The sequence below is a fragment of the Miniopterus natalensis genome, chromosome 9 (genome assembly GCF_054644295.1).
Source record: "Miniopterus natalensis isolate mMinNat1 chromosome 9, mMinNat1.hap1, whole genome shotgun sequence".
NCBI lineage: Eukaryota > Metazoa > Chordata > Mammalia > Chiroptera > Miniopteridae > Miniopterus > Miniopterus natalensis.
The window spans coordinates 80,915,792-80,926,050 of NC_142089.1; the positions used below are offsets into that span (position 1 = coordinate 80,915,792).

The following is a 10,259-nucleotide window of genomic DNA, read 5'->3' on the forward strand; positions in this document are numbered from 1 at the left end:
AAAACTGTCATTATTGGCAAATGACTTGATATTGGGTATAAAAAACCCTAAACTCCACTAAATAACTACAAGATTTAATAAATGAATTCGGCAAGGTAGCAGGATACAAAATTAACACCCAGAAATAGATGGCATTTTTATATACCAATAATGAACTCTCAGAAAGAGAAGCTAAAAAAATCCCATTTACCATTACAACAAAAGAATTAAGATACTTAGGAATACACTTAACCAAGGAGGTAAAAGACCTGTACTCAGAAAACTACAGGACGTTGAAAAAGAGATAGAGGAAGATACAAACAAGTGGAAGAATATACCATGTTCATGGATTGGAAGAATTAACATCATTAAAATGTCCATACTCCCCAAAGCAATCTATAGACTCAGTGCAATCCCTATTAAAATACCAACAGCATATTTCACAGATCTGGAACAAATACTCCAAAAATTTATATGGAACCAATAAGGACCCCAAATAGCCACGGCAATCTTGAGAAAGAAAAACAAAGTTGGAGGGATCACAATACCAGATATAAAGTTATACTACAAAGCCAGCGTCATCAAAATAGCCTGATACTGGCACAATAACAGGCATATAGATCAATGGAACTTAACAGAAAACACCCAAATTGTCCCATGCCATTATGGTCAATTAAAATTTGAAAAAGGCAAGAGCGTACAATGGAGAAAGACACTCTGAGAGTCTTCAATAAATGGGGTTGGGAAAATTGAACAAGTACATGCAAAAAAATGAAACTAGATCACCAATTTACACCATACACAAGAATAAGCTCAAAATGGATAAAAAACTTAAATGTAAGTGGTAAAACCATAAAAATCTTAGAAGAAATCATAGGCAGCAAAATATCAGACATCTCATGTAGCAGAATTTCCACCAACACATCTCTTAAGGAAAGAGAAACAAAGGAAAAAATAAAGAAATGGAATTGCATCAAAATAAAAAGCTTCTGCACAGCATAAGAAACCATCCTCAAAATGAAAAGGGAGCCCACTGTGTGGGAGAACATATTTGACAAAGACACATCAAATAAGGGGTTAATTTCCAAAATATATAAAGAACTCGTACAACTCAACAAAAGGAAGACAAACAACCCAATTAAAAAATGGGCAAAGGACCTAAAAAGACACTTCTCCAAAGAGGACACACGAAAGGCCAAGAGACATGAAAAAATGCTCAGTGTCACTAATCACCAGAGAGATGCAAATTAAAACCACAATGAGGTATCACCTCACACCTGTCAGATTGGTCAACAAATCAACAAACAAGTGCTGGCGAGGGTGTGGAGAAAGGGGAACCTAGTACACTGCTGGTGGGAATGCAGACTGGTGCAGCCACTGTGGAAAACTGTAGAGTTTCCTCAAAAAATTAAAAATAGAGCTGCCATTTGACCCAGTGACCCCACTTCTAAGAATATTTCCAAAGAATCCTGAAACACCAATCAGGAAGAATATATGCACCCCTATGTTCATAGCAGTATTATTTACAATAGCTAAGATCTGGAAACAGCCCAAGTGCCCATCAGTAGGTGAGTGGATAAAAAGCTGTGGAACATTCACACCATGGAATACTATGCAGCTGTAAAAAAGAAAGAGCTCTTACCCTTTGAGACAGCATGGAGGAACCTGGAGAGGATTATGCTAAGAGAAATAAGCCAGGCAGAGACAGACAAGTATCACATGATCTCACTTATATGAGGAATCTAATGAACAAAATAAATGGTCTGACAAAATAGGACCACAAGTGTGGAAGCATGGAACAGACTGACAGATCTCAGAAGGAAGGGTAAAGGGGAGGCAGGCAGAGAATAACCTAAGAGCTTATAGGTGTATGTGCATAACTCATGGGCACAGACAAGTGTGGTGAAGGACTGGGGTGGGTGGGAACTGGGTGGAGGGGGACGATGGGGGAAAATGGGGGGCATCTGTAATACTCTCAATAATAAATATAAATTTTTTTTAGAACGAGGTAGGGGGCTGAGGAATTCAGCAAAGTAACACTGAGCTGGCTGAGTTCACCATAGTGTACAGATCTGGTGCTCATCTCTGTGGATTCACAGGCCTGACTGGTCAGCACTCACCAAGCCCACAACAGATAAACGACCAAAAGTCAATTCATTGATTTACAATGAGAAACAGCACCATATGCCTTCTCTCACTCTAGGTGCTGTGGTATTGGAGCTGAATCAGAAGTTTGTTTGGTGACCAAAGGATCAAAGCAAGGGGTTTTATATAATAATGCAGTAGTTGACAGGCTCCAGCTCCACACAGAGGTCAAGGGGGCAGAGCAGGGACAGGTATGCTACATGCGGCCCCCTCTCTGGCTGCCACACAATCTTGAGATGTGGTAGTGCCTTCCTTAGGTAGCAGGGCCTCTCACCACCCCTTGCTGTGAGGGATGCAGGCACCACATCACCAGATGGTCTGCCCTTTGGAAGAGATCCTAGAAATCCAGGTTTTTATTTTTAAATTCCTGATTTTTAAAAATAATGACTCTTTTTACGAAGATGGCACTGAAAGCAAAGAAGGAAGCCCCTGCCCCTCCCAAAGCCAAAGCCAAAGCAAAGGCTTTGAAGGCAAAGAAAGCAGTGCTGAAAGGTGTCCACAGCCACAAAAAAAAGAAGATCCGCCCATCACCCACCTTCCGACGGCCGAAGACACCGAGGCTCCGAAGGCAGCCTAAATATCCTCGGAAGAGCGCCCCCAGGAGAAACAAGCTTGACCACTGTGCCATCAGATCCCCCCGGCTACCGAGTCAGCCATGAAGAAGACAGAAGACAATACACTCGTGTTCACTGTGGATGTCGAGGCCAGCAAGCACCAGATCAAACAGGCTGTGGAGAAGCTCCACGACACCGACGTGGCCAAGGTCAACACCCTGAGCAGGCCTGATGGAGAGAAGAAGGCGTGTGTTCGACTGGCTCCTGACTATGATGCTTTGGATGTTGCCAACAAAATTGGGATCACCTAAACTGAGTCCAGCTGGCTAATTCTAAATATAAAAATCTTACACTGAAAATAAATAAATAAAAATAATGACTTAGAATGTTTGGTAGCATCATGTGGGTCCAGCAAGACGTCCTCAGCATGGACTCCAGGCTGCTGGCTGCCAGGTTGCAACCCTGGGTGAGAAGTCAGGTCTCCTGGTGGCTGTGGTCAGGGCCAGGCCTGCTCCCAGCCCCTGCAGATTTCAGAGGCAAGCTCCCCGCCCAGCACTGGCACACAGATCCAGTGCCCTCGTGCCAGCCTCAGGGGACGTGGCTCAAGGGAGCTTAAGTTTTGCCTTCTAGGGCAGTATCTGCTGTTTCTGGTGCAGACCATGCTGGAGATACGCCAGGCAGTAGGCACGCAGTTCCGCGGTCCTCCCGACGGCCAGAGGACCCGAGCCACGGAGCCTGCCAGGGCTGAACTCGGGCTGCGAGGTGCTCGGGCCGGGAGAGCCCTCATTTATATTCTTTTCACTGCTTTTTCCCACTTCGAGAGCAAACCAGAGTAAAGCAACCTTACATTAACTAAGTCCTGTGGCCAGTTCCTGCCCATCCCCAAACCTGAGCCAGATTTTACAACCTGGACCCCAGAAGATGACCCTGAATAACCCTCACACAGTGTCTCTCCTGTCAAAGGTCTATCCGGGCCTGTGGCCCTCAGGGACACACCCCAAGCTGCGCTTACTGGAGGCCCGGCACATGTGTGGGCTGCACCGCGACAAGTGGCCTTGACAAGGCCCAGGGCCCTGTCCTCCCCGGCAGGGAGCCGACACTGAGCCTCGGTTTTCAGATGGGTCTCTGCCATGACGGTGCGCCCCTCCATGAGACCTTTCGGATGGGTCTCTGCCATGACGGTGCGCCCCTCCATGAGACCTTTCGGATGGGTCTGCCATGACGGTGCGCCCCTCCATGAGACCTTTCGGATGGGTCTGTCATGACGGTGCGCCCCTCCATGAGACCCTGATGATCTCTCTTCAGCGAATTTCCTCGGCGGAGGTAGAACATTTCTCCCCTAAGGTGGAAGAGGCAGAGTCTCAGGAGTTAACAAACCAGGGCAAAGTCCGGCCTTTCCCAGCTTGTGTCCCTGAGGACTGCTCTTCTCCTGCTGGGGTCCCAGGTTTCTCATCTGTGGGACAAATACAGCAACCCCTTCCCGGGGCTTTAAGTTCCTGGAAAATGCCCGGAGGGGTGACTGAGCATTGAGCTCAGTAGGTCCCTCCTCCCGGCACCCTGAAGTATTAACCACCTTCGGTCGTTAAAACTCGATAAACGTGAGTTGCCCTCCTCCTAATCCATCACTAGATTTTACCTCAGTGCGAATCCCCAGCGGGCACTCGGGGCAGAGCTGTGAAGGCCCTGGGTTTGCCCTGTGATGCAGGATGACGGCCCCCAGCAGCGCACAGACGCCCATCCCTGGGCCCCTGGTCTGCAGCTCCCCTGCTCCGAGCCCCTCCCGTGTCCGTCCCCTCCCGTAGGTGTGGGAGCCGAGGTTCTTAACAGACCCCAGGGGTTCACTGGGGGAGTGGGGCTGGGACTATAAAACTCACAGCGTCTGAGTTCCCAGGCTCTTTGCCGACCCACCAAGCCGCGTCACCTCACAGCTAAGCAGGCTCTGGCCGGAGAAAGAAATGGCCAAGCTCAAAATCAAGCATCGCTCAGCAGATAACTTAATTAGCCGTGACTTGGGAAACAAGCTATTCAGGAATTAACAGCTAGTGCTTCCAACAGGCAGCAGGGAAAGATTCTAGAGGAAATCGGTGACTACAGGCAAACACTCAGATCCCATACAGTCCTGTTTGACTCTCGGGGCTTTCTTTCCTTTCTTTTCTTTTTTTTTTAACTTGAATTACCACTTATATGAGGTACAGTCTCAAATTCATAGAGACAGGAAACAGAACGGTGGTTGCCAGGGGCTGACGGAGGGGAGTGGGGAGCTGTTTAATGGGCCCAGCGTTGCAGTTTTGCAAGAAGAAGGGGTCTGGAGGTCTGTTGTACAACATCGTGAATATACGTAACACCACTGAGCTGTACACTTACAAATAATTAAGACAGTAAACTTTATATTATGTATATTTCACCACAGTAGAAAAAAAGAGTTGAATTAGTTGCTAACATTAAGAAATCAAGATATCACACGTATAGATCTCGGTGTCCCTCTCCTCTCCTGTAACTGGAAAATACCGTCTGGCATGGCACTAGCCTGCTGGGGCTGAGAGCACCGCCCCAAGGTCGGCTCCACTCGTCCCAGCCGCTCACCAGCCACCAGAGGCTTGTGGGCTTTGAACCCAGGCTGGAGCAAGGGAGCTGCTCTACGCATGTGACCCAGAGCAGTTAAGTTGCAAACATTTCAAACTGACTTCAGAGTCCTGGAGGAAATTATTTAAAACGCATCCTCAGTCACGCTGGACAGTAAGCGAGGCGAACAGCAATGGAGAGGGCCACGCGTTCAGTGGGAGGGCGGCACCTGGGGCCAGCGCCCGCGCTCAGCCGCCTGTCGCTCGGCCCCAGCTCCCCTGATGCTGCGCTGGGCCACTGCCCTCCCAGCTTCTTCAGCAGACCGGTGCCAGCAGTCACCTCCTACGAGGATGGAGGGCCACTCTCCTCCCGGACACTCGCCACCTGGGCCTCCCAGATTGTGACTGGGGCCCTAAAAGGGACAGTGTACGATGTCAGGTGCCCGCTTGTCCGCCTCGGGCTGCAGGAGCCTGTGCTACCAAAGGTTGCTTTGGGAAAGATTTGTGATGTGGAAATCCCTGCCTTGGAGACAGAGCTGAGCTCTATGCCAGCAGTCAGGGGCTACTGAGCAGCCTAGAGGTGACAGCCGTCCGAGGCAGCCAGACCCCACTCCCACCCCACCCCCACCGGGGCAGCCACACAAGCTCCCCTTCCCCCTCTGGCCCCCGAGCACTTACACCAGGTGAGGTGTCTGCGTGGACCCAGGGGCAGGTCCAGAGTTCCAGAGATAGAAGAATATCTGAAAATGGGCACCAACAGGAGAGGAATAAATGCTTATAAAGTTGAGTTCAACTGTCCAAGCATGGAAATGCCTCAAAGCCTGACATTGGTTTTCAAATTGTGGTCTTTCCGTGTAAGGAGAGACTGTACTCGTGAGGATGAGGAGAGCCTTGGATACCACTTGTGTCAAGCTGTCCCTGGGAAGAAGGAACAGTGAGTCCTGAGGCCAAGGCTGGACTGAGCTCCGAGCCCGGATGCCCAGCACTCAACAACGACACCCCACCTCAGAAGCGAAGCCAGCGCCTAGGCAAGAGCCACTTCACCTTAAAAACCATCTGAGGAAGCTTTTTAACATTTATATTTCATTATTTTATGTAGAAAAATCCTGGGTTTAAAAACTCAAGGAAGGAATCTCAGAGAGACATGAGTAAGATGTGAGGAGGGGGAGGGATTGAAGCAGCAGCCGTGTTTTCGAGAGGAAAGCCTACCATTCTGTTTTCTGCATTTCTTTGCTGGAATTTATTACTAATCCAAGCACAACAGATAATTGAGTGGGGTATTCCACCATCTTTCCAAAAACAATAATGCCACATGTCCAAAACTCCGCCGTTTAAAAACCTCATATCCAGCAAATTGTAAAGAGCTCCTCTATGGTAACCATCTCATACCAAATAAATCCTGCTGTTGTCATAGAATGGCCCAGTTCTTTCCATTTCTTATGTGGGCTCCGAACAGACCATAAATCCACAGATGAATTACTCACATTCTGACCACAGTTCTTTCCACAAAGGTTAGGCGAGGTATGATGAATTTAGGCCCAGTAACAACGCACGGGGAAAATCATACCAATTCTCTCTTTATAATTGAGGATGAGACATTTGGGGGAAATGCCCAGCGATTTCTGTTACATCCAGATTCATTGATCGTTGATCCCTGTTTGGACAAACAGTCTGGAAAGTTCATCCTTGCAGGGCCTGGTCCCGTCCACCAGTGACCAAGCAGGACTGGCTGACTCGCAGCTCCTCTGGGATTCGGGTGCGGGCCCTCTGAGATTAGGTCCTTTAGGCTTCCCGCTGTCAGACTCCGGGTGACCTGCGAGAGGCAGGGAAAGAAGCTCAGACAATATCTTGGAAGAAGTGGGAGCAGAGGCTGAAGGGAAACGGCGAAGAGGGGAGCAGACAGCTCGGTCTCCCGCGGCCTGAGGAGGAGCCAGCCCTGCTGATTTCTAGAGGGGTGTCGCTGCCTGAGCTTAACACCCCAGTCAGGCGAGGAGAGCTTGGCCTGAGCCACTCCCGAGACGGACGGAGGCCGCATTAGGATGACTTCCCTGCGAGGAGCGCACCTCGTGGCCACACTCAGGGCCCTGGGAAGGAGAGAGGCCACGTGACACGTCACTATCCCTGCTCCTGTGACAGACACCGAGGAACAGCCGGAGGGTGAGGGGGACAGCGAGGTTCCGGGAGAGGCCTAGGTGCATCAGTGACGGTGAGGTTCTCCAAGACCGATGATGCAATGCAGTCACCAAAAACTCTAACCTTACCGCGCTGGGCGTCGCGAAGAGGACCGGCATGCACCGGCGCCCGAGGGGACAAGGCTTTCTTTATTCTGGAGGTCCCAGCCCTTGCTCATCCTACAAGAAGACCGCAGACAGTCTGGAGCACCCCAAGTTCACAGGAACATTGAGACGTTGGAAGCCTTCCAGAAAAGAGCCACAAAGTTGAGTTACAGGCTGCGAAGGGTTGAGCAATGAAGGGAGGGTCAGCAGCGTGACACACTGAGCGCAGCAGCTAGGAGTCAGCCAGGGCAAGACAACCTAAAAATAGTCACACGGCCTCCCCCACGAAGGTTTCCATTCTCCCGAGGACCAGGACCTGGGCAGCTGCAGGCCACACCCGGGCTCTTGGCCAAAGAGCCAACAGTTTATTTATAACCCATGGTCTGGGGCCCACGGCGGCTGCCCCGCCTGTAGTGGGATTAGCAAAGCCAGCTGTCGGAGACATGGCCCCATGGGGAGGTGACAGGCTCCAGCAGAAGCAGGCGCAGGAGCAGCGAGAGGGACCCGCTGGTGTCGGTGTGCACTCGCCTCTCCCCTCAAGCTCTCTGCCTCTCGGCTCCTCTCTGCCTTCTTCTTGGGCCTTCCTCCGCCTCCCACTGCAGCCGGCCTTGCTGACCGCTGGTGTGTCGGCGTCCCCAGCCCAGGAGGAAAGTGAGATTATAAAGCTAACCACCTTGAGTGTGAGTGACTGCAGACTAACCGCCAAGGCCAGAGGGTCTACGCAGCTGGAGAGCCTGGCAGGCGGATGGTGGCTCTGGGAGGCACCGTGGCGGTCACTCCCCGTCTCCCCACCTCGGTCCCGGCCCGGGACTTTTCACCCAGCCTGGAGCGCCGGGAGCCCACATCAGGTTAGGTCAGGGTCGGGCACTGTGTGCCTCTCCTTTTCTTCCACTCAACCAGCCTGAACCTATCCTTCCCTGAAACACACAGCTTCTTACTCTAAACAAAACAAACCAAAAAGTCCAGAGGCAAGAAGACGTGGGAGAGTTACTTGCCATTTTCTGTCTTTGAAATCAATAATCGGAGACAAGGCTGGTGCACTGATGCGCCATCACTCGGAGCGGTCAGGGGCGCATTACTCATGTTTCAGCTAGGAAAAGCTCTCCCGAGTCTTTTTTTTTTTTTTTAATAATACAGTGTCGACTGAGAACAAGGTACGATTTTATATTGCGTGATGAAAGCAGCGTAGAGAAGACTTCCTTAGCCAGCACACCTGGAGGGAGAAGGGCAGGGACGGGGATCCCGCCTGGCTGGAAGGCGGCCTGGTAAGTACCATTGTGCTGCTGCTCAGGCCAGGGACCGCCCTAGGGACCCACACCCTGGGAAGCTAAGATTCTCCCAGAATCTTCCTAAGTCCTAACCCATATTCACTTTTCTGCCTTAGAAAGAAATTTTCATAAACACGATAATCGCTCTATAATTCAGATCTGGTCAAGGCCACAGGTCCATCTGTTGTGATCTGTGGTCATCTCTGATGTAAGAACACAGGACAGAATATCCGCTGACCCCAAACACGGAATGCGGACACGTGGAAGAGCAAGCCTGCAGCCCAAACCCACGATTTGGTTGGGGTGTGTATGAGTGTGGATACCTCAGCAAAGTCTGAGCTACTTTGTTTCCTTCCGTCTGTCCTGCAGCCACACACACCCAAAAAACCCAGGGTCCTTTTTCTCCTTCCATCACCTGAGCGCCAGTCCCATAGAGCCTGGGGCTCTAATGTGAGTGTACACCCAGGTCTCCCACTCATCAAGGAGCAGTTGGGCAGACAAAGTTGAAGAGGCCATCAGAGAAATTCAGGCACATGGTGGATAAGGGCTGATGTCCCATGAGACAGTGGGGAGGAGATAGATGACCTCAAGGACCTAGAGACGGCACTGTCTGCCTGGGGGTGCCAGGACATCCGAGGAGGCTGTTCAGGAACAGTTCAGGAAGCTGAGTCCCAAAGGCCCCGGGTGGACCCCATGGGCAAGTGCTCCCAGTGATCCTTCAGTCAGGAAGGAGCCAATTGACCCTGTGATGCAGCCAAATGGGGGAGAGGTGCCCAAGCCTGACATAGAAAATACTTTAAACCAAAAAAGAAAAAGAATTGCCTGGCGCCTGGGCGGTCGGCCAGCTCAGTCTCCAAGACGGCCACAGCTCTCCACAGCACCCTTCCTCCTTCGGTCTGCTGGGAGCAGCCCATCCCACTGACTCTCACCCTTAAATGACATGCATGCCTAGCTCAGTGCCTCCCTGCCTCCCTGAGAGGGCAGCTTTCAGGCTGGTGGAAAGCGTGAGGGTGCTCAGCACCTCCAGCCAGAGCAGGAACCTTCCAGAGAGGAGAAAAACTCAGGAGCTGGGAGCTGGGGACACCTTTTGAGTGGAGGTGAACAGAACTGTCACTTGGGTGGCATGTAAGCTGTGAGGAGCTCTCCTACATTGCCAGGGGCCATAGGTGACTAGGACCCAGTAATTCCACACTGAGGGGGATTTGTAAACAGACATAAAATACATGACCATGTGCATGAAGAGTCATGTGCAAGAATTTCATAGAAAACTGGTCCTAACATCCCCAAACTGGAAACAACTCAGGCAGTCCCAAGAGTAAAATTAATAAGTAGTAAGTGTACAGGAATGTTATTAGCAGTGAAAACGGTGAACTACAGCTACAGGCAATGAGAAGCATCAATCCCACAAGCATGATGTTGAAGAGAATCGAGACTAAAAGAAATAGACAACATGACTCCATTTACATAAAAAATTCA

At 50.5% G+C, this 10,259-nt stretch overlaps 1 pseudogene; it reads left to right on the forward strand.

Moving 5' to 3' along the window:
- Positions 1–2,507: 2,507 nt before the first annotated feature.
- LOC107532121 (large ribosomal subunit protein uL23 pseudogene) lies at positions 2,508–3,026 on the forward strand (annotated as a pseudogene).
- Positions 3,027–10,259: the final 7,233 nt, after the last annotated feature.